Raw genomic sequence first — 21,739 nt, 5'->3', positions numbered from 1 at the left:
ACCCATGAATGATGGAATTTAACTATTTGGTAATATTTAATACCACTTATGTCAGAATGGTGTGTGCGAATATATTAGTGTTAGGTGGAGCTCCCTTTATTAAAATGGACAGTGTAAGACAAGCCCAAATAAAATCATTGGGTAAAAAGTAGGAAAGAGTCCAAGTTGTATAGTTGTAGATACACAACACCCAATTACATTAATTGCTTCAATCATTATAAATGCATTAGCATGTCTGATCGGCCGGGTAATGCGCCTTTGTAACACTAATTGGCATGCGCATTAGGCCGGGCTTATATACTGCACAACTTAGATATACTGAGCGTACATATTTGATTTCTTCCGGGATTATAACAATAGTAACAACTGGATAATGTCTAGTAGCCGAAATTTCCAGAGACGAACACTTGTAAATACAAGACAAGAGAATCAGATCAAATTATGATCAATACAAGTGTTTTTCAATGAAAACGCTCAAAGCATCCATTTATTTAGGTTTGTAAAGGATATAAAAATGACTCAAAAATCGGTGATAGTAGAAAGAAGAAATACACAATGTACGAACATGCTTCTTTTAATCATGATACTGTTACATGCACATTCGAAATGCAAGCGATAAGAGATAATATAAGCGAAAACTACGTCAGCTCCTACACAAAGATGCAAGAATACACATTAATCTAATATATACTCAAATAAACATTAAAAAAATGTTACAATTTTCCGTGTCATGCACTTGTCAATTATTTTAGTGATTACCACACATAGATATCATCAATTTAGCTACTACACAAATATGTCAGATTACCAATTTATTAAATATGTATTCAAATTAGCCTTCAGACAAACAGGTCACAAATTGTTCGTGTCATTCACTTGTCAATGAATTTAAATTAGTTATTACGACACGCACATATATTATCAATTTAGCAATAACCTATTAGTTTCTGACGGTTTAAGGAATACAGAGTGTTATTGGTTTTTAAATACTTACATTGAAAATCATTCATTTGGAAAATATAACTTCATAATGGAATATTCCTTGCTTTATTAGAATAGAAAGTTATAAGGGAAGCCTAAATAAAATCAAGGAATAAGCGAGGCGGACAGAAGTCCCTTTATCTTGACACAAACCATCTGATTACACTAATTGCCTTAATCATGATATTATATGCTTCAGCAAGCCGATTTGCCGGGGAAATGCGCATTTGTAACACTAAATTAATTGTAAGCATGCTCTTAAGTAACAGCAAAACAATGAAATGATGCCAAGTTTACGGTCCTGAATATATTGGCAGTCAGCTATGTGAAAGAACAAGTTATACTAATGTAGCGGTGAGCATTTTTAGCGCAGAACTTTGAGTGTACATATTTGATATTTTGCGAGATACAATACAATAATTTCAACTACTGGGAAATGGCTTTCAGATAATGTCTCAATCAAATCGTTCAAATAATTCATTTATATGCATTGAAAAGAAATGTAACGATTGTAAAGGAATATAAAATGACACAAAAAACGGTGATAGTAAGAAATAAGAAATACTCAAAGCACGCACAGGCTTTTACTTATACTAATATTGTTACAAAAAACATTGGACTACAAAAAGTATACTAGTGTGGATCAGGCTGTGTTGGAAATGATGTTTTACATAAGATAAAAGACCGTAGCCTTAACCACATGATACTGAATAGACAACTCCTGTTAGAGACTCTACTTTAATATTTCTATTGTCTTTTCAACTTTGCCCTCTGTTTTTAAAATGGCAGTGGACAGATAATCTACACAAACCTAAACTTAAAGTCCGTACTTTAAGTGGCATGTGTTAAAAAACAACAACTACATAATTGTCTGAATCACGCTTTGAAAGCGTTCATGTCATTTAGCGTTTGAAGCAGGGGGATGCCAAAGGAAGGGGGTGTGGTTGAAAGGTAGAAATGGCTCATTTTATTGGGCTGTAAAGTTATTATAGGAATTTGACAGACAATATAAGTAAGTGTTGTTAATTGAAGTCATATAACGTTTCTTTTTTAAAAACAAATGTAAAATATGCATGTGTTTATTATCTCATTACATTTTAATCAAGACAAAAGATATGGACATTCCTTTGCATTTAATTCTACGAAAGCAGAAGGGTGAACATACAGGCTCCATAACTAAGCTTAAACTTCACATATATATTGACATACCTATTTTGAAAAAAGCGCTTTGCAAAACAAACCATTCATATTTGTAACAAGTTTGTGTTACTAAACAGACAAATGAACATGTTTCTTTTGAATGACAAATAGAAGCTTTCGCAGATTAGCTCCTGATCTACACATACAATAAAAGATCAAATGTTACTTTCCAGTTTTCTTATTTATTGCTTTTATTAAGCTAGTAAGGATTGAAAGATTGTCCTTTTAATGTAACGGCGTTATTTGTTGATATCCAATGTTTAATATATTTTTTATCATTCAGAGTCAAAATAAGTACAGGAACAATAAAGTTTATATCGAAAGCCAACAATGGGAGAAATGTATATTATATAAAAGTACAGAACATACTTATCAACTTTTGAACTCGTTTTTGTTACTTTGCTTTTTCGTGTCGGCGGATTAAAAAATGAATCTTGGCGACGTGAATTAGACTAACTTTACCTATTTATTTCCTTTAAGGTGCTTTGTTAACTGATATAAAACATACTAGCAAACGAGCTCGTTCGAAAACAACTATATAATATAGAGATGTAAATAAGCCAATTGCTTAAAGTTTTTAATTGAATATATGACATAAATTGGCTTATCGTACTGACCTTAAGACGTGAACGATGTTTATACAAAACGTAAGGAATGAATTTTGTTTCAAATATACGTTTTTCAAACGGCGTGACTCTTGTTTTTCATCCTTGATAATGGTGCCTTTCAGTATTTTTGTTTTGCTACTTAAGCTTTTCCCAGTAGTTTCCATTGTGATTTCTAGACATAAAACAAACGCCATATGTTACCATCCTATAGAATATGCTTCCATGACCGAACTTATTGCCGACATCTGTTAAAGTATATACAGTCTGTATACGATATCAACGTCTCTTTTAAGTAAGAACTGCAATACCCAATTGACCTGAAAAGGGTAAAGTGACCAATGCATGATTCATCCTATTTGTCGGTGATATTTTTGTAATATTCGGGATTAGTCAAAGTTACTCAAAGGATGCTACTAACTCCTTAGTTTATATTACTAATATGTTTCGACCCACTGATCTGCATTTGCTTCATTACTATATGGTTTCTGGATATGACCCCAAAGCAACTTTTAAATTGTCGATATATTGATTAGAGCTTTTACAGCACAATGCATGCAAGGACAACATTCTGCACCTTTTTTGACAGACTGTGTATGTTGGTATAAAAGAATGATGTTGTATTTTTACAAAACTAAACGCTGATTTAACTTGCAAATTGGTTTCAGAAAAATATCGTAAGGTCAACGGGTTGTTTATTCTGAGAAAATGGGGCTGTATCCGTTTAACCTTTCCGTAAAGTGGAAGGTAATTGTGCTGTTAAAGTAAAAATTGTGAAAAATGTCATCATCGATTTGTTCAATGTTATGAAAGTTCGTACATGTCATTTCATCTAATTTCGTTAATGATATGGAAGGATGGTATACACTATTTTATCAAAGTGGTCATAATTTGTTTAACCTTTTCAATATAGCAAGCTCACGCTGAAATGAAAACAGACATGAATCAAAATTATGCATTGAGTCGCAATCAAGATTAAATCATTGTTTGTTGCCACGTGTAATTGTTTACGTTTCCAGATACATCGAAAGTCAAAACCCGTACACTACTAGATAGTTAAATCAATTTGTTTCCACTACAAATATTGCACTATCAAGATTTATTACCAATTCATTTATTCCTCAAACGATGTTCCTATCGCATGTGCCCCGTTACTAATAATGTGCCAAAACGACTTCAACCGAGTTTCTATGAACATCGTTCGGGGAATACAATAAGTGAAAATAATATTTGATAGTGCAACATTTGTTGTTGATATGAAATGATATATCAAGCTATAAGAGCGACAAGAAATAAGCATATTTACATTCGCCTAGGTATAGAAAAAAACCTGGCGTATATATTGTATAACGACCAAAGGGATGAGGACGTCATTGGTATTTCAATGTTGCGCTCTGATTTGATAATCGCGATGTCATTTTACCAATGATGTACCGAGTAAAAATTATTGGCTACTCGTTTATACAAATACTTTATCTATAACCTTTCTTTATCATTAAATACTCAACTGCCTGATGATATTTCATTAAGTTTTAATCATGATGAAAATTTATTTAAAATGTAAATGCAGAGACTAAGGATTTATCGCATGTTTTTGTGTGTTCATTCTTCACGTGGCTCATCCGTTCATACAGCATGAACACACACACAATTTTAGCAATCTATTAACAAATTCATAACTGTTACACAACCCCATTAGAATATTGCTTTAAACATTCATGCTTTATCAATATCGATGTAGACCTTTATGTTAAAGTTTAGGAAGCTGCAGTACTTTGTTTGTCCATATAGTTTATATTCCCACATATTACATTTACCTCTTAAGATGACATGCCTATCTATTAAGACCCCGGGTTTCAATATATATATATATATATATATATATATATATATATATATATATATATATATATATATATATATATATATATATATATATATATATATATATATATATGCATTTTATCAATGCAATAATTGTAAATGTTTTATAAAGAATTATCGTATTGCTACCTTTTAAAAGTGAGTATTCAGATGAAGAACTGGCGTAAAGTCAGCACATGCATACGGTCCAACTTAGAAACGGATTACTGACACATTTTAGATGCATATTGCAATTTAACACTCGAAAATTAAGTTATATACAAAGAAAAATGTAATTAACATCTTTGATTTTGGATAATTTAATTTGAATGAATAAAATTAATGACCAATGTTAAATATATATAAATATATATGACATCATATATAGCAGATGAGTTCCGTAACTTCTCAGGTCATTTTTCGTCGGCGCCCAGTAGGGCACCGGGTATATTTAATATTGTCCAAAATACTGCTCTAACTTAGAGACTAGTTAATAATTTGGATAACAATATGACTGCCTTCGATATTTTCCACTTTGTACGATAAGATGTGAAATACAGTGAGTTTTATGAAAGACTTCACTTTAACTGGTAGTGAAGTCTTATATCATAACGGCCCTGATTATTTTCTTTGACAATTTTGACTTTTAAAACCCATTATCCCCGAATAATTGAAGATTACACGGTAGTATAACAATATCCTATATTGTTTCACCCTCCTACGCATTAATCTCCCTTGGCGAGCAGCAAAAGGGAGATTTAAAAAACTAATATTAAGCTTGATAGTTTGTTTTGAAAATGTCATTCGAAATAATGAATTCCAGATTATTCCCTCATAATACATAGTTTTCTTTATCCCAGTTCTATTTACTCATTACAGTCAAGTGCATTCACAAAACAAAAACACTTGTAACATTATTATCAATCATGATGAACTTCGAACTTCTGTGTACCAAACATGCAATCATTGCAATACTTTTCTTCTAATTTTATTGCGACGACTGTTCGTGTGACTATTCAGCCTTGATCCCAACAGCAGATGTAACACGAGGCGTTATGGGAGTGGATTTAATCTTCTCTCGTATATATAAGCTTGTAGAAAACGAAGCGAAAGTAGTATTCAGTCTGAATTGTAGTGGCTAGGTATCTGAAGGATTAAAGGCAAGGCTTAAGGACATAAAAATAAGATTAAATATTCATTTTGGCTGAACTATTCGAAAAGTATAAATATAAATGCGTACAGTTTAAAACTTTTTATTTTAATGATTCATCATACAATATAACTTTAAATTAGTGATACTTCATTTTTATGAACCTTTAAGAACGTGCTTTTAACCCGATTGTAATGATGACTTACATGGTAGAAATAACTGGGTAACAAAATTACGTGTATGTTTACAATCAATAGGTTTTGGTTACATTTAGGACAACCAAAACGTTTGTTCGGAAATATTTTTTATTAAGTCGTTTACAAATAGATTATATGACATATTTAAACAGGATTGGCATAGTAAAATTAGTAATAGTACAAAATTATGCTCATATTTCGGGTTCAAGTCATCATTTGGATACGAAAAATATTTAGATGTTTTAAATATCAGAAGATTTAGATTTATATATGTATCTTTTAGAACTAGTTCTCACGATTTAGAAATTGAAAAGGGTCGATATACTGATATCCTAAGGGAACGAAGATTATGCAAAGTATGCCACTTTGAATGTATTGAAAATGAATACCACTTTTTACTTGTTTGTGATTTCTACGAGGATCTGCGATCCCAATATATACCACAAAAATATTATGTTAATACTAGCATTAACAAGTTTAGAATACTCATGGCATCATCTAATGTTAATATAGTTAAAAGTGTCTCTACGTATTTGTACCATGCGTTTAATAAAAGAAAAATTCGACTTGAAGAATGAAATTCTAAAAATCAATACCTATTTAAAAACAATATTACTGTATAGTTGTTTCAATGTGTGTTCATTGTACTGTTGCACAACATTGTAAATATCGTCCCATTAGAGCAAAAAGGTACCAACTAACATTTTGGTCAAAATTGACTTTTTGGCATTTTCTGAACCGTTTTTAATCAATCTTTAATATATATAAAAATCTAGTTTGTACATAGATGATTAAAAACGATATTGCATCGGGTACAAAGGTACCAAGTGAAAATCAAGCTTTAAGTTTCTGCAAAAAGGTACCATGTGCACAGTGTTTCAGGCAAAAAGGTACCATATGTCAAATGGTACCTTTTTGTTCCAACGCTTTTTGTAACTTTGCTATAGTTGTATGCAAAAAGGAACCAAGTGACACATGGCTCCTTTTTGCACTTACTATTTTGTAAACTTGAGTGGCATTTATACATACAAAACAGTTCATATGGTACCTTTAGGCACAGAGTTGAATACACAAACCAGATGCTGGTTTACTGATAAGGTGTCGGACAATGTCCATTGTATTGCAGATAAGAGGGTGTGTATACAATGAAATTGTGATAATCAAGCTTAAAACCTTGCATTTTATGAGAGCCTTCCTCGAAAGTAAGATGGAAATAGACTGAGAATACAATCATGGAAAATATGGAAAATGTGAGTACATATTTATAATATTTCATACACATAAGACTATTAAAATTCAAATAATATCAGTAATGAGTAATAATATTGCTAATACTAGCTTTTCATGAAATACATGATAAATAATATTGAATGGTATCAACTTTTGTATGTATATACATGTACTCGTAGGTATATAAATACTTAGGCGAAAAACGATGTCTGGCAAAATAGTATGCCAACTGCTTTAAATTTATTATAATATTATTCATCTACATTTCAGGACGAGGCCACGGTGTGGTCAGATGAAGAGTTCTACCATTCCATTGATATAGACACAAAAGGCGACGGAAACACCAGTACAGATTCTGAAAATGTTCCATTGTCAAAGCTTGCAAGACAAAGGAGACCAGTGAAGAGAAAGTTGATACATTCAAGTGACAGTGAGTCGGAGAAGGATGACAGCTTTGATGACGAAACATACAATCCATCAAAAGCAGATATAAACTCAAGTGATTCAGAACAAGATGTGATTCCTGAGTTAGGTAAAAGACGCTCTGCTAAAGTGAAAGGACAAAGAATGAAAGGTTGGAAAAAGAAGCCAACCCGGATATGAGCGCCAGAGGCAGTTCATTTGTGAAATGGTGGAGAGAAAAGAGCCATCCAGAAAAGGCAAATGCAAGAAAAAAGTATCCCAAAAGTTCCACCTGGTGAATGAAGAAAAGAAAGTGCGTGTGTGCAGAGATTTCTTTTTGAAAACACTGGACATAGGGAGAAAGACTGTGGATTACTCTTTACAAAGAAAAACACATGGAACTTACGGTAGAAAAGATATGCGAGGGACAAGCTCTTCTGCAAACAAATTAGACCAAAGCCTTGTTGATTCTGTGAAGCGACACATAGAATCATTTCCCAAAATGGAGTCGCATTACGCAAGGAAACAATCTACAAAGGAATATCTTTCCCTCGAGTTAAATATAAAGAAAATGTGGCAGCTTTACAAAACAGAATGTGAGAAGAAAGACATTCCATATGTTACGCTATCAATGTACCGCACACTATTTTGTGAATGTTATAACCTTTCCTTCTACAAGCCCAAGAAAGACCAATGTTCTTTATGCACACTGTACATGAGAAAACGAGAAGCAGGATCACTGGATGAAACACTACAGAAACAATATGACGAGCATCAGATCAAGAAAGAACAAGCAAGGAAGGAAAAGGAAAGCGACAAACTAAGGTCAAAAACTGACAAAAGTGTATATGTAGCTACATTTGATTTACAGGCCGTTCTGTCAACTCCCTGTACTTTAGTAAGTGAGCTATACTATTCAAGGAAGTTGTGCTGTTACAACCTAACAATCTACTCACTCGGCGACAAGAACGTAGTTTGTCATGTGTGGGATGAAAGTCAGGCTAAAAGGGGTTCATGTGAAATTGCTACTTGTTTAATGAAGAACACACTGTCGGTTTGTAAAACAAGCACTGTAAAAGAAATTGTGTACTTTTCGGACTCTTGTGGCGGGCAAAACAGGAATCAGTATGTTACAGCGTCACTGTTGTACACTTTGTCACAAGCGCCGCAACTGGAAAGAATAAGCCACAAATTCCTTGTGTCTGGACATTCACAGATGGAGTGTGACAGTGTCCATTCTACCATTGAAGGAGCAAAGAAGATAACACCAGTGTACGTACCGTCTCAGTGGTGTACACTTATTTCAATGGCTAGAAAAACACAACCTTATATCACAGTGCCTTTGAAATATAACCATGTAGTTGATTTCAAGGACTTTGTTTCCAAACATTGTAAAAATCTCAAAACAACCACTGATGGTCAAAAAGTCAATTGGCTGCAGGTGAAATGGATACAAGTGAGAAGAGAAAGCCCCAAATCCGTCTTTGTGAACTATTCGTTTGACACAAGTGCATTTTTGGAGATTCAGGTTCAGAAAGCAACGAGGGTGAAAGGCAGAGACTCAAAATGGCCAGAAAATGAAAAAGACTTGAACTTCTGCTACAGTGAAAAGCTTCCAATATCAATTCTAAAAAAGAATGATTTGGTGAACTTGTGTAAGAAAGACATTATCCCGGAAGAATTTCACAGTTATTTCAGTTCCCTGCCAACTGACAGAAAACAGAAGGACTATGTACCATTGGATTCCGAGGAGGAGGACACGGATTAATTCTTAAACTCTGTAACAGTAGTCGAATGAACTCAAAATGAGAAAAGATGCTTATAGTTTACATTTAAGCAACAGGAATGTTTGATATTTGCTTATTATTATGCATAGTTTATTAATTTTCTTTTTAACGGTATTACAAATGGTACCTTTTTACTTTGTTTATGATAGATATTTCATTTATTAAGTCGTGCAAAAAGGTACCAAGTGATCAAATGGTACCTTTTTGCATTTTAAAATTCTAAAAAAGCTATCGTGCAAAAAGGGACCATGAACAAAATCAATAAAATATCAATAACTATTGGACATTTTGACTTCATTTTTTCTTAAAATCTAATTGGGTATACAACAAGTTTAACAAAGTATGTGTGATAATTTGATCATCAAAAGCTGATTTTATATGCAGGTTCAAACCTTTAAAGCCGTTTTTCTCAAAACTTGCAAAATGTCACTTGGTACATTTTTGCTCTAATGGGACGATATATATACTGTATCTCTGTATATTGTAATGGGCCGGTGGCCTTATAGTAAATAAACTTTGTCAACTATCTTAATTTTATTTAAGCTATAAAGTATTTGTTATTTAATATAAACCAACAATTTTACCTTTTAACCAATGAACAGCAATTATTTCGAAAATCTAAATGATGATGGAAACAAATGATTTGGTAATATTTAATTCCACAGCTGTGATGGAGCTCCCTATATAAAAATGGACAGTATAAGACAAGTTGAAATAAAATCATGGGAGAAAAAGAAGGGTCCAAGTTGTCTATATACACAGCATCTAATTACACTAATTGCCTTATTTATGATAATGCACTAGAATGTCTGATTTGCCTGGTAATGCGCTTTAGTAACACTAAATGGCATGTTCATTAGACCGATCTTATTAACTGAGACAAACAGAGCGTACATATTTGATTTCTTCCGGGAATATATCAAAAGTAACTACTGGGCATGTCTTGTAGCCGAAATTTCCAGAGACGAACACTTACAAATACATAACAAGAAACACAGAACAAATCATTTAAAATACAGATGTTGATCAATGGAAACGCTCAAAGCATCCATTTATTTGGGTTTCACCATTGTAAAGGATATAAAAAAATACTCAAAAACGGTGATAGTAGAAATAAGAAATACACTTTGTACGCACATGCTTCTTAAAAGCATGATACTGTAACACGAACAATCGAAATGCAAGTGAAGAGAGATTTCATAAGCGAAAAACACGTCAGCTCCTACACAAAGATGCAAAATTACACATTAATCTAATCTATACTCAAATAAACCTTAAAAAATGATGTTACAAATTGTCCGTGTCATGCACTTGTCAATTAATTTAGTGATTGCCACACACATAGATATCATCAATTGAGCTACTACACAAATATATCAGATAACCAATTTATTAAATATGTACCCAAAATTACCCTTCAGACAAACAGGTCACAAATTGTTCGTGTCATTCACTTGTCAGTTAATTTTAATTAGTTATTACGACACGCACAGATATTATCAATTTAGCAATAACCTATTAGCTTTCTGGCGGTTTAAGGAGTGTTTTTGGTTTTTAAATACTTACATTGAAAATCATTCGTTTAGAAAAAATAACTTCATAATAGAATACAAACAATGATGTTTTACACTGATGCAATTAAACTGTTTTGTTTATTTTATATTTTAGGTGAATATTCCTTGCTTTATTAGAATAGACAGTATAAGGGACGCCGAAATAAAATCATGTAATAAGCGAGGCGGACAGAGGTCCCTTTATCTTTATTCAAACCATCTGATTACACTAATTGCCTTAATCATGATATTAAATGCTTCGGCAACCCGATTCGCCGGGGTAATGCGCATTTGTAACACTAAATTATTTGTAAGCATGCTCTTAATTAGCAAAACAATGAAATGATGCCCAGTTTACGGTCCTAAATTTGTTGGCAGCCAACTATGTGGAAGAACAAGTTATACTAATGAAGCGGTGAGCATTTTTACTGCAGAATTTTGACATACTGAGTGTATATATTTTTTGCGAGATACAATATAACAATTTCAACTACTTAGAAATGTCTAACAGCCGAAATTTCCAGATAAAGTCTCAATCAAAACGTTCAAATAATTCATTATTTTATTTGCGTTGAAAAGAAATGTTTCACGATTGTAAAGGAATTTAAAATGACACAAAGAACGGTGATAGTAGAAATAAGAAATACACAAAGCACGCACATGCTTTTATTAATTTTGATATAGTTACAAATATGCACATTCGAAAGAAATTCAAGCGATTATAAAAGCGAACAAACGTCAGCTCCAACAGAGATTGTAGTTTGCCCATTAATCTGTACTTAAATTAACCCCAAGAAAAGGATTTTACAAATTGTCCGTGTCATTCACTTGTCAATTAATTTAGTGAATACCACACACACTTATATAATTAATTTAGCAATGAGCTATAGGTTATCACATATCTGAAAAAAGTAAGGTTTAAGTTATTATTACGATCGAAGAACACAAATCCCTATATATTTGCAGAATGTCATAGATAATACTGGTGAATAGTTGTTTTCGTTGAAACTGCATTCAAAAAAATATTTTAATAGAGAATATTTAATGAATAATTTTTCTTCCATAATTTTGCGTGTTTATATTAAAAGTGTTTTGGTTTTCAAATTCCAAATATCGCTGGGTTCCGCAAGTTTTGGTAGTGTTAACCAAAACTAACCAGAACCTCGTTGTGTTGTTGTGACTACTCGAACATAAACTTGACTGATGTTTTTTAAATTATTACACCCATGTTCGAGTTCTTACCAAAGCACAGTTTGTCATGGCTTTATTCAAAAGGTTTAATTTGACATATTGTGAAAACGTTTTGTCTCGATTTCTATAGTATCTCTTTTGACATTTCGTTATCAAAATGCGGCAGGGCCACTTCATATCTTACGACATCTGATCTACAGAAGTATTCATAACGCAACCAATTAGTTTGACAGAGTTTAAGCTAATATACCCCGTCGCTTTAACCAGATGTACGTATTACGCCTATCTTGCTAAAGTAGCAGACTGACGCGGATGATCTTCCACTTTCGTCGCTTTGTTAATATCATCTTACGAATTATGTTTCATATAACATTTCAACAATCTTTGACAATTGTTAGCCTTTTCTGCAGGCCATTTTTTTGGAAAGAGAAAAAATGGACGCATGTTAAACCATGTGCCGATAAATTGTTGTTAAACATGATGATCAGTTATATGGTTTAAATGAAGAAACCTTGGTGTAATATTTACACATCAGTCGAGTATATTTTCACCGGATTCCCCCATCCCCCCACTTTCCCCCTGTTAATGTGTAGCTTTAAGAGCGGCATCTTAATATAAGTGATTTCGTATATAATTTCATGCAATTATTACTATTTTTGATTCACATATTTGCATTTAATCCTTTACTTAAATTGTTTTTTAACTGTGGCAAGTTGATCCGATAAGTAAACGCTTTAAAGAGGTATATAGAAAATCAATTATTTTACCTCAAAAAGTATGAGGGCTAATGATGTCATTTCCTGTTTAAATACAAACAAGTAACGAATGTTTAAAGAATTTGTTTATAAAATCAAAAGACAATTTTACTTTTTCCTCTTATAATTGAAATAAAAATGATCTCAAATCAATCTTTTATCTTTAATAAGAATTAAAAGTATGATTTGCGTGCACATTACACATTAATGCTTAACAGATACTCAAAGTGGGGAACAATAATCAAGGCCTTATAGATTCTCAGGGCGAGGTACAACTTTCAAGGTTCAAAGCGCAAAATGCTCAAGACCTACCAGATTCTCACAGTGAGGCACATTGCCCATGACCTCAAAGATTCACAAAGCGACGCACACTGTTCAAGCCCTAAAATATACTCAAATCACGACACAATGCTCAAGACCTACCAGATTATGAAAGCGATTCACATTGTTCAAGGCCTAACATATTCTTAAAGCGAAACACTCTGGTCAAGGTCTATCAGAATACCAAAGCGAGGCCCAATGTTCAAAGTCTAACGTACACTCAAATATAGGCACATTGTTTAAAGCCTAACAGACACACAATGCGATACACAGTGTCCAAGCCCTAACATACACTCAACGCATGGCCCAGTGTTTTACGCCTAGCAAAACACACAACGCGAGCCACAGTGTGATTTACGTCTACCAGATTATCAAAGGAGGAACACTTATAAAGGTCTCACGTATATTCAACGCGAGGCACAGTGATCAATGCTTGCACGATTCTCCAATCGAGGCATAATGGTCAAAGTCTAACATACTGTTGAAACAAGGAGTCGTCTGAAGCTTGAAACAAATCCGTTGAAACAAACTTCTTGCCTACTTGAATGTATACAAATTAGTGTATGCTCACAGTGTTCCGAGATAAAATGATGACACTTGTAATCAGATTTCTAACAGTCAAAAGGTAATAATACTGACAAATATTTAGATAATACAAGATTCAATGATATAAAAACAAGTGCTTGCCCTTGTTAGTTTCCATTGTTCAATTGTAATCGGTAATAATACTTTGCATAACTGCATTTGTATTGACTTGAAATTGATCAAATATGTAGAGTAATTAATTCAAATATACTTCATTTTAACTTAAGAAAACCAAATAAGCATTTGAAGTGCTCCATTCATTTGTGTTAATCAAACACGAACTAATCTCATGTTCTACTTAATTGACTTCAACGTTATTTACTTTTCTATTCTAATTCGAATTACACCTGATTCTAATCGACTGTTTTTGCAGTTATTTATTATAACGTTTAGTGCAGAATAAAATGAAAATGTCATATAGCAACTGAAGGCCAAGGGAAAGCGCATTGATTTTCTACTTAAGTTCGGTACTTGCAGGAAAGCAAAAAAAATGTTTAGCTAAAAGGAGGCAATGTCAAATGTTATGTAAAATAATCAAGAAAACGAAGAAGCAAGTGTGATGTGTGTTATTTAGTGTTGTTGTTTTTCAAATCTGATTGTGTTATGTTAGTGTTAAGTGTAACGTATTTATGTTTGACTGTTAACCGCGTACTATAAACGTAGAATTTTATTTTCAGCAATCCTATTCCTACAGACGGAAAATAAACGATATTAGTTATTTTTTAGTTACTGACCCCTTTATATGACAAACACTTGCCATTGGGGTAGTTTTTGGACGCGTTTATATGGAATTAAAAACCCTATATAATTTGATTTTGTTTTTAATTTATAGATGGTGTTTGGGGTGGTGAAGGTATAAACATAAGTGTTATACTGCGTGCAAAAAGATAATACAGGAACTTGATTAAGTTGTGTCTCTCTTAATGTTTCCAGATATTCAAACAGACGTATGATTGTTTTGAGCTCATCCAATTTATTTATATTACAAAACATGTGTATAGTGTGCATAATAACTTGGCAACATATGATTTGGTCAAGTTTCTTTGCTTCATATATTGATGGCATTACATTTAAATACAATGCTTAATTGTCATGACGTTTGAGTTTATTTTATTGTGTATACGCCATCAATGGAAAATGTCATATATCCAAAAAAGGTAAAAAAGTCTTATTTATAGGGGCATGGACATTATAAGCAAATCATAAACAAAACATGAAATGTCAGGTTGCACCGCTCCAATGGCATTTACATTTCGAAACGGTGTTATTGAAAGAACAAATATGACACCATAATAATGATAACATAGATGATAATTGTCTGTTTCTTTGATGGTCGTACCAATATATTCACTGTTGGTTTTCACGCGGTGAAACTTACTGCTATTTTACACTCTTTTTGTTATTTGCCTAAAAATAGAAACCTGAATAACGTCTCTACGAGGACTGTAGTTGTAAGTTAATTTTACCTTACGAACGAGATACATCATTGCAGCATTAGTGTCATATTTAGCTGTGTTATTTGCTAGTGGCAGACAATAAAAGCAGCACCGCCCATTTTAGGTCGTACCAGCTGGAGAAATGATATATAAGCCTCTCGTGTTTGAAACAAGTATAGATACCAGCAGGAGATGTCACGACACGTATACAAACTTAGTTAAATTAAAATTTTATACCCCAATTAAATAGTAAAACTCAAATAGTTGTTATGTTTTGATTGATGCTATTTCCATGTTTAATATGTAAACCATTCTTTGTAAAGACACATAGTTTAAAAACTTAGTATTCGACGACCTTAATTGTCTGCTGCTTATATCAAGTTCAACAGCATCAAGTTGTGAATTGAATTTTAATCATGGCATAATATTAGAATCTTTGTTTATCGATAAGATAAAGCTTGAATGCATATTTATATTTAATATGAAAATTATATGTTGATGAAACATGATAAAAATCAGTATATCCATTAAAATGCAGATTGCATCCAATCATATTTTTCAGATTTTTATGCGATTGCCTTATCAAATATTATGATTAATAATTAAAATGTTTCTCCTTAACTTAATCACACTCACGTAAGCATTCTTAAGAGCTCGTTTCAATATTTTTATTCGGGCTTATCTAACTTATTCAACTTGTTATTTAACTGAATAAAAACTCATTATTTTGTTTATAATTAACTACACCCCATTCCACGTGAATGTTTTCTAGCACTTGTAAATATTGAATTTTATTATATCTAAGTTAAGAGCAAGTAGGTTTTGTAATGCGGAAAAAAGTGTTTATAGTAAAAATAGCATGTACCAAATCTAGGTCTATATATATTGAGTTTATAACAGTAATTGTGGTGAAGTTGTTGTGTCCATCTCAGGCTGGGTTCGATGTATTTAATAGTAACGTTAGACTAAAGTTTTGTTCAGTTTTTGGACAAGGCCTTTTTTCTTTACTATTCTGTTTTATTTCAATGTTCATGTAATGGTAAAAGGTTATGATTATGTATTTACAATAATAAAGGGTTAATTGCGACGCAATTATTTAAATTTAATAAATGATGCTTATAAATAGAAAATAGAAATATGTACACTTATACGGGATGTGTTACAAATTCACTAATTTATGGTTTTTAAACACATTGATTATTTCATTTAGTCTTGTTTTTTTTTTCATTCTTAATATAGCAGCCAGTTACAGTTATGATTGCCATTGTATTGATCTTATTTCAAATATCTTTTCATAATATACGATTAATGACAAATAATGATACTAGTGTAACCGCATTGTACATAAATCATGATGAACAATTATCTAAAATGTGAATGTAATGACTGAAGATTTATCGCATGTTTTCGTGTGCTCATTCTGCAGATGGGCTCATCCGTTAATATAGCACAACACACATATAAATTATTTAACAAATTCATAACTGTTACACAACAACCCCATTAGAACATTGCGTTGAATATTCATTCAATATAGTTCTGGTGGTTTAACTCAGGTGAACCTTTAGAAACCTGTAGTACTTTGTTTGTCCCCATAGTTTCCATTTACACATATACTATTAACCTCTTTAGATGACATGCCTATCTATTGAGACTCCGGGTTTCAATATGTATAAGCATTTTATCAATGCAAAACTTGAGAATGTTTTATAGATTGATGTCGTATGGCTACCCCTTAAGAGTATGCAGATGGCGTAAAGTCAGCACATGCATACGATCAAACTTAAACACGGAATGCTGACACATAAACAAGCTATTTTAGATGCATAAGTTGCATTTTTAAACACTCAAAAATGAAGTTATATAAAATACAAATGTAATTAACATCTTTGATTTTGGATAATTAAATTTTGATATGTTTAATGGTCATAGTTACCCGACATCATATATAACAGATGAGTAACGTAGCTTCTTAGGTCGCTATGACCGTTAAGCATTGATCCCAACAGCAGATATAACACGATGTGTTACGAGACTGGGTGCAATCTTCTCTCGTATATATACGCTTGTAGAAATCGTATCGAAAGTACTATTCAGTCTGAATTGTAGTGGCTAGGTAAATCTGAAGGATTAAAAGCAAGGCTTTAGGACATAAAGTAAGATTAAATATTTAGTTTTGCTGAAGCTTTATGAAAAGAATAAATATAAAAACGTACAGTTTAAAACATTTTATTTTAATGATTCATTATTCAACATTATTTAAAACCAATTATGTTTTATTTTTTTATGAACTTTAAAGCATGCTATAATAGTCATACTTGTTTTAATTTTGATCAATGTTATAATGTAACCCATTTAATTAAAACCAACAATTAAACTTCAAAACCAATGAACAGCATTAGTTTCGAAAATATATCATTATGATGGAATTTAACCATTTGGTGATATTTAATACCACTGCGTTCAGACTGGTGTACGAATATACTAGTGTAAATATTAAAATGGACAGTATAAGAACAGCCGAAATAAAATCATGTGATAAACAAGAAGGAAAGAATCCAAGTTTTCTAGGTACACAACATCTAATTACACTAATTGCCTCAATCATGATGAATGCATTAGCATGTCTGATCTGCCGGGTAATACGCCTTTGTAACACTAAATGGCATGCGCATTAGGCCGGGCTTATATACTGCACAGCTTAGATATACTGAGCGTACGTATTTTATTTCTTCCGGGATTATAACAATAGTAACTACTGGGAAATGTCTAGGAGCCGAAATTTCCAGAGACGAACACTTGTAAATACAAGATCAAATTATGATCAATACAGATTTTTTTCAATGAAAATGGTCAAAACATCCATTTATTTGGGTTTGTATAGGATATAAGAATGACTTAAAAATACGGTGATAGTACAAATAAGAAATACACAATGTACGCACATGCTTTAACTAATATTGATATAGTTATAAACATGCACATTCGAAATGCAAGCGATACGAGATTATAAAAGCGAAACACACGTCAGTTCCAACATATATATCGTAGATTGCCCCTTAATCCAGTCTGTACTTAAATTAACCCCAACAAAAGGATTTTACAAATTGTCCGTGGCATTCACTTGTCAATTAATTTAGGAATACTACACACACAGATATTATTAATTTAGCAATGAGCTAAAGGTAATCACATGCCTGCAAAAAGTAAGGTTGAAGGAATAATTACGATCGAAGAACTCAAATACCGATCAATTTGTAGAATGGCATAAATAATATTAATTGTGACTAGTGTTTTTGTTGAAACTGCATTTACAAATTAACTTAATAGAGAATATTTAATAAATGATTTTACTACCATAATTTTGCGTGTTTATATTAAAAGTGTTTTGGTTTTCAAATTTCAAATATCGCTGGGTTATACAAGTGTTTGTAGTGATTACCAAAACTAACCAGATATTCGTTGTGTTGTTGTGACTACTCGAACATAAACTTGACTGTTTTTTTGTAAATATTAGCCCCATGTTCGAGTTCCTACCAAACCACAGCTTGTCATGGTTATATTAAAATGGTTTTAATTTGACATCTTGTGAATTCGTTGTTGACTCGATTTGTCAATTCATATCTATAGTATCTCTTTTGACATTTCGTTATCAAAATGGGCCAGGGCCACTTGATATCTTACGACACCTGAGCTTCCGAAGTATACAAAATGCAACCAATTAATTTGACACAGTTTAAGCTAATATACCCCGTCGCTTTAACAAAATGTATTACGCCTATGTTACAAAAGTGACAGACTGACACGGATGATCTTCCACTTTCGTCGCTTTGTAAGTATCGTCTTACAAATTATGTTTCATATAACGTTTCAACAATCGTTGACATTTATAGTGCCTAGTGAACCTTTTTGTTAGCCTTTTTTGCGGGCCATTTTTCTCATGTAAAACCAAGTGACGATAAATTGTTTTTATATATGAAGTCTAACTTTTTGGTTTAAATGAGGAAAACTTGGTGAAATATGAAATACATTTACATATCAGCCGAGTTATTTTCAAGGCATAAAATGAATATGAATATCACCTTTCCCCTTAAAACAGTGTTTTCTCTATTAATGTGTACCTTTAAAGGCGACTATCTAATGTAAGTGTTATCAAATATAATTTCACGCAATCATTACTATTTTTTGATTTTATCTTTGCATTTAATCCTTCATTTGTTTACTGTGGCAAGCTGATCCGTTAAGATTCACATTATTAGGTAGACGCTTATCTGCATAAGATTTTTTTTTCTTCGAGACACAGTGATCAATCTCTTAAATACACTCAATGCAAGACACAGTGTTCAACGCCTAACACACACTTAATGCGAGACACAGTAATCAATCTCTTAAATACACTCAACGCAAGACACAGTGATCAACGCCTAACATACACTTAATGCGAGACACAGTGATCAAGGTCTTAAATACACTCTACACAAAACACAGTGCTCAACGCCTAACATACACTTAATGCAAGACACAGTGATCAAGCTCTTAAATACACTCAACGCAAGACACAGTGCTCAACGCCAAACATACACTTAATGCGAGACACAGTGATCAAGCTCTTAAATGCACTCAACGCAAGACACAGCGATCAAGCTCTGAAATACACTCAACGCAAGACACAGTGCTCAACGCCTAACTTACACTTAATGCGAAACACAGTGATCAAGCCCTTAAATACACTCAACGCTAGAAACAGTGCTCAATGCCTTACATACACTTAAAAATTGTAAAAATTAATGTGTAGCTTTAAAGGCGACTACCTAATGTAAGTGTTATCAAATATAATTTCATGCAATCATTACTATTTTTTTATTTTATCTTTGCATTTAATCCTTCATTTGTTTACTGTGGCAAGCTGATCCGTTAAGATTCACATTATTAGGTAGACGCTTATCTGTATAAGGTTTTTTTTTCTTCGAGACACAGTGATCAATCTCTTAAATACACTCAATGCAAGACACAGTGTTCAACGCCTAACACACACTTAATGCGAGACACAGTAATCAATCTCTTAAATATACTCAACGCAAGACACAGTGATCAACGCCTAACATACACTTAATGCGAGGCACAGTGATCAATCTCTTAAATACACTCAACGCAAGACACAGTGCTCAACGCATAACATACACTTAATGCGAGACACAGTGATCAATCTCTTAAATACACTCAATGCAAGACACAGTGTTCAACGCCTAACATACACTTAATGCGAGACACAGTGATCCATCTCTTAAAAACACTCAACACAAGACACAGTGCTTAACGCCTAACATACACTTAATGCGAGACACAGTGATCCATCTCTTAAATACATTCAACACAAGACACAGTGCTCAACGCCTAACATACACTTAATGCGAGGTACAGTACCCAACCTTTAACATACACTTAATGCGAGGCATTATGATCATAGCCTACCAGATTCCCAAAGCGAGGCATAATGGTCAAAGCTTAAGATACGGTTAAAAAAGAAATCGTGTGAAGCTGGAACAAAACCAATTTAGATTACTTAAGATCATACAAATTGGTGGATGCACACATATTTGTTAGTAGATAAATTGATGGTACTTATAATAAGATTAAGAAATATACATACCATCAAATATTTAGATAATATAAGATTCAATGATATCAAATTTTATTTTACCTTGGAAGTGAATCATTGTTTCATAAAACATGACAAAATTTATTGTTCGTGATAAAGTAATGCCGTTTATTTTTCTATTTGAAATTTTTGAAATATTAAATGCTTTTCTTTGCTAGTTTACTTGCAAGCAATCATTACCTTTTGTATAACTGCGTTTGTTTTGAATTGATCACATATGTACACTATTTAATTCAAATTCACTTCGGTTTAACATTAGCATAACCAAATAAGCATTTGGAAGTGCTCCATTCATTTGCGTTAATCAAACATGAAATAATCTCAGGTTTTATTTAACTAACTACAACGTTATTTACATTTCTATTCTAATATTTATTACAGCCGATTGTAATCGATTGTTTTCAAGCACTTGCCAACTTTACAGTTTATTTTATTATATCTTTTAGTGCGGAATAAAATGATAATGTCATATATTGCAACTGGAAGTATGGGGAAAGTGTATAGTCTAGTTCGTGCAGCAATGCAAATAATGTTGAGCTAAAAGGACGCAATTTCAAATTTTATGTTTGGATGTTCGTACAAATAAACCAAGAAACATAACAAGTAAGTGTCATGTGTGCTATTTTAGTGTGTTTGTTTTGAAATCTTAGTCTACTTTCTGGTGATATCGTTGTCTTTTGTCTGGTGGCTTTTTGAGTAGTGTTTACTGTCCTTTCGATTTTAAAGAAACTAAGTAATATTTAACTGTAGACTGCGTACAATTATTGCAAGAATGTATTCGTGAAAATTTAAAAATTACAATATTCACCCGTTTATATGACAAA

At 32.5% G+C, this 21,739-nt stretch overlaps 1 protein-coding gene across 2 annotated transcripts in view; it reads left to right on the top strand.

Annotated features, from left to right (window-relative positions):
* Window positions 1-17,307: 17,307 nt before the first annotated feature.
* LOC128216571 (hemoglobin-3-like) overlaps window positions 17,308-21,739 on the top strand; it is a 28,109-nt gene continuing 23,677 nt past the window's right edge. Inside the window, exon 1 of one of the 2 annotated variants that reach the window (XM_052923172.1) lies at window positions 17,308-17,412. The gene's annotated coding sequence lies outside the window, so the exon portion shown is untranslated. The remainder of the gene's footprint in view (window positions 17,413-21,739) is intronic. The other variant, XM_052923170.1, reaches the window with a different exon arrangement.

This window comes from Mya arenaria, chromosome 14 (assembly GCF_026914265.1).
Source record: "Mya arenaria isolate MELC-2E11 chromosome 14, ASM2691426v1".
NCBI classification, from domain to species: Eukaryota; Metazoa; Mollusca; class Bivalvia; order Myida; family Myidae; genus Mya; species Mya arenaria.
This window is presented reverse-complemented; position numbering and strand designations above follow the sequence as displayed.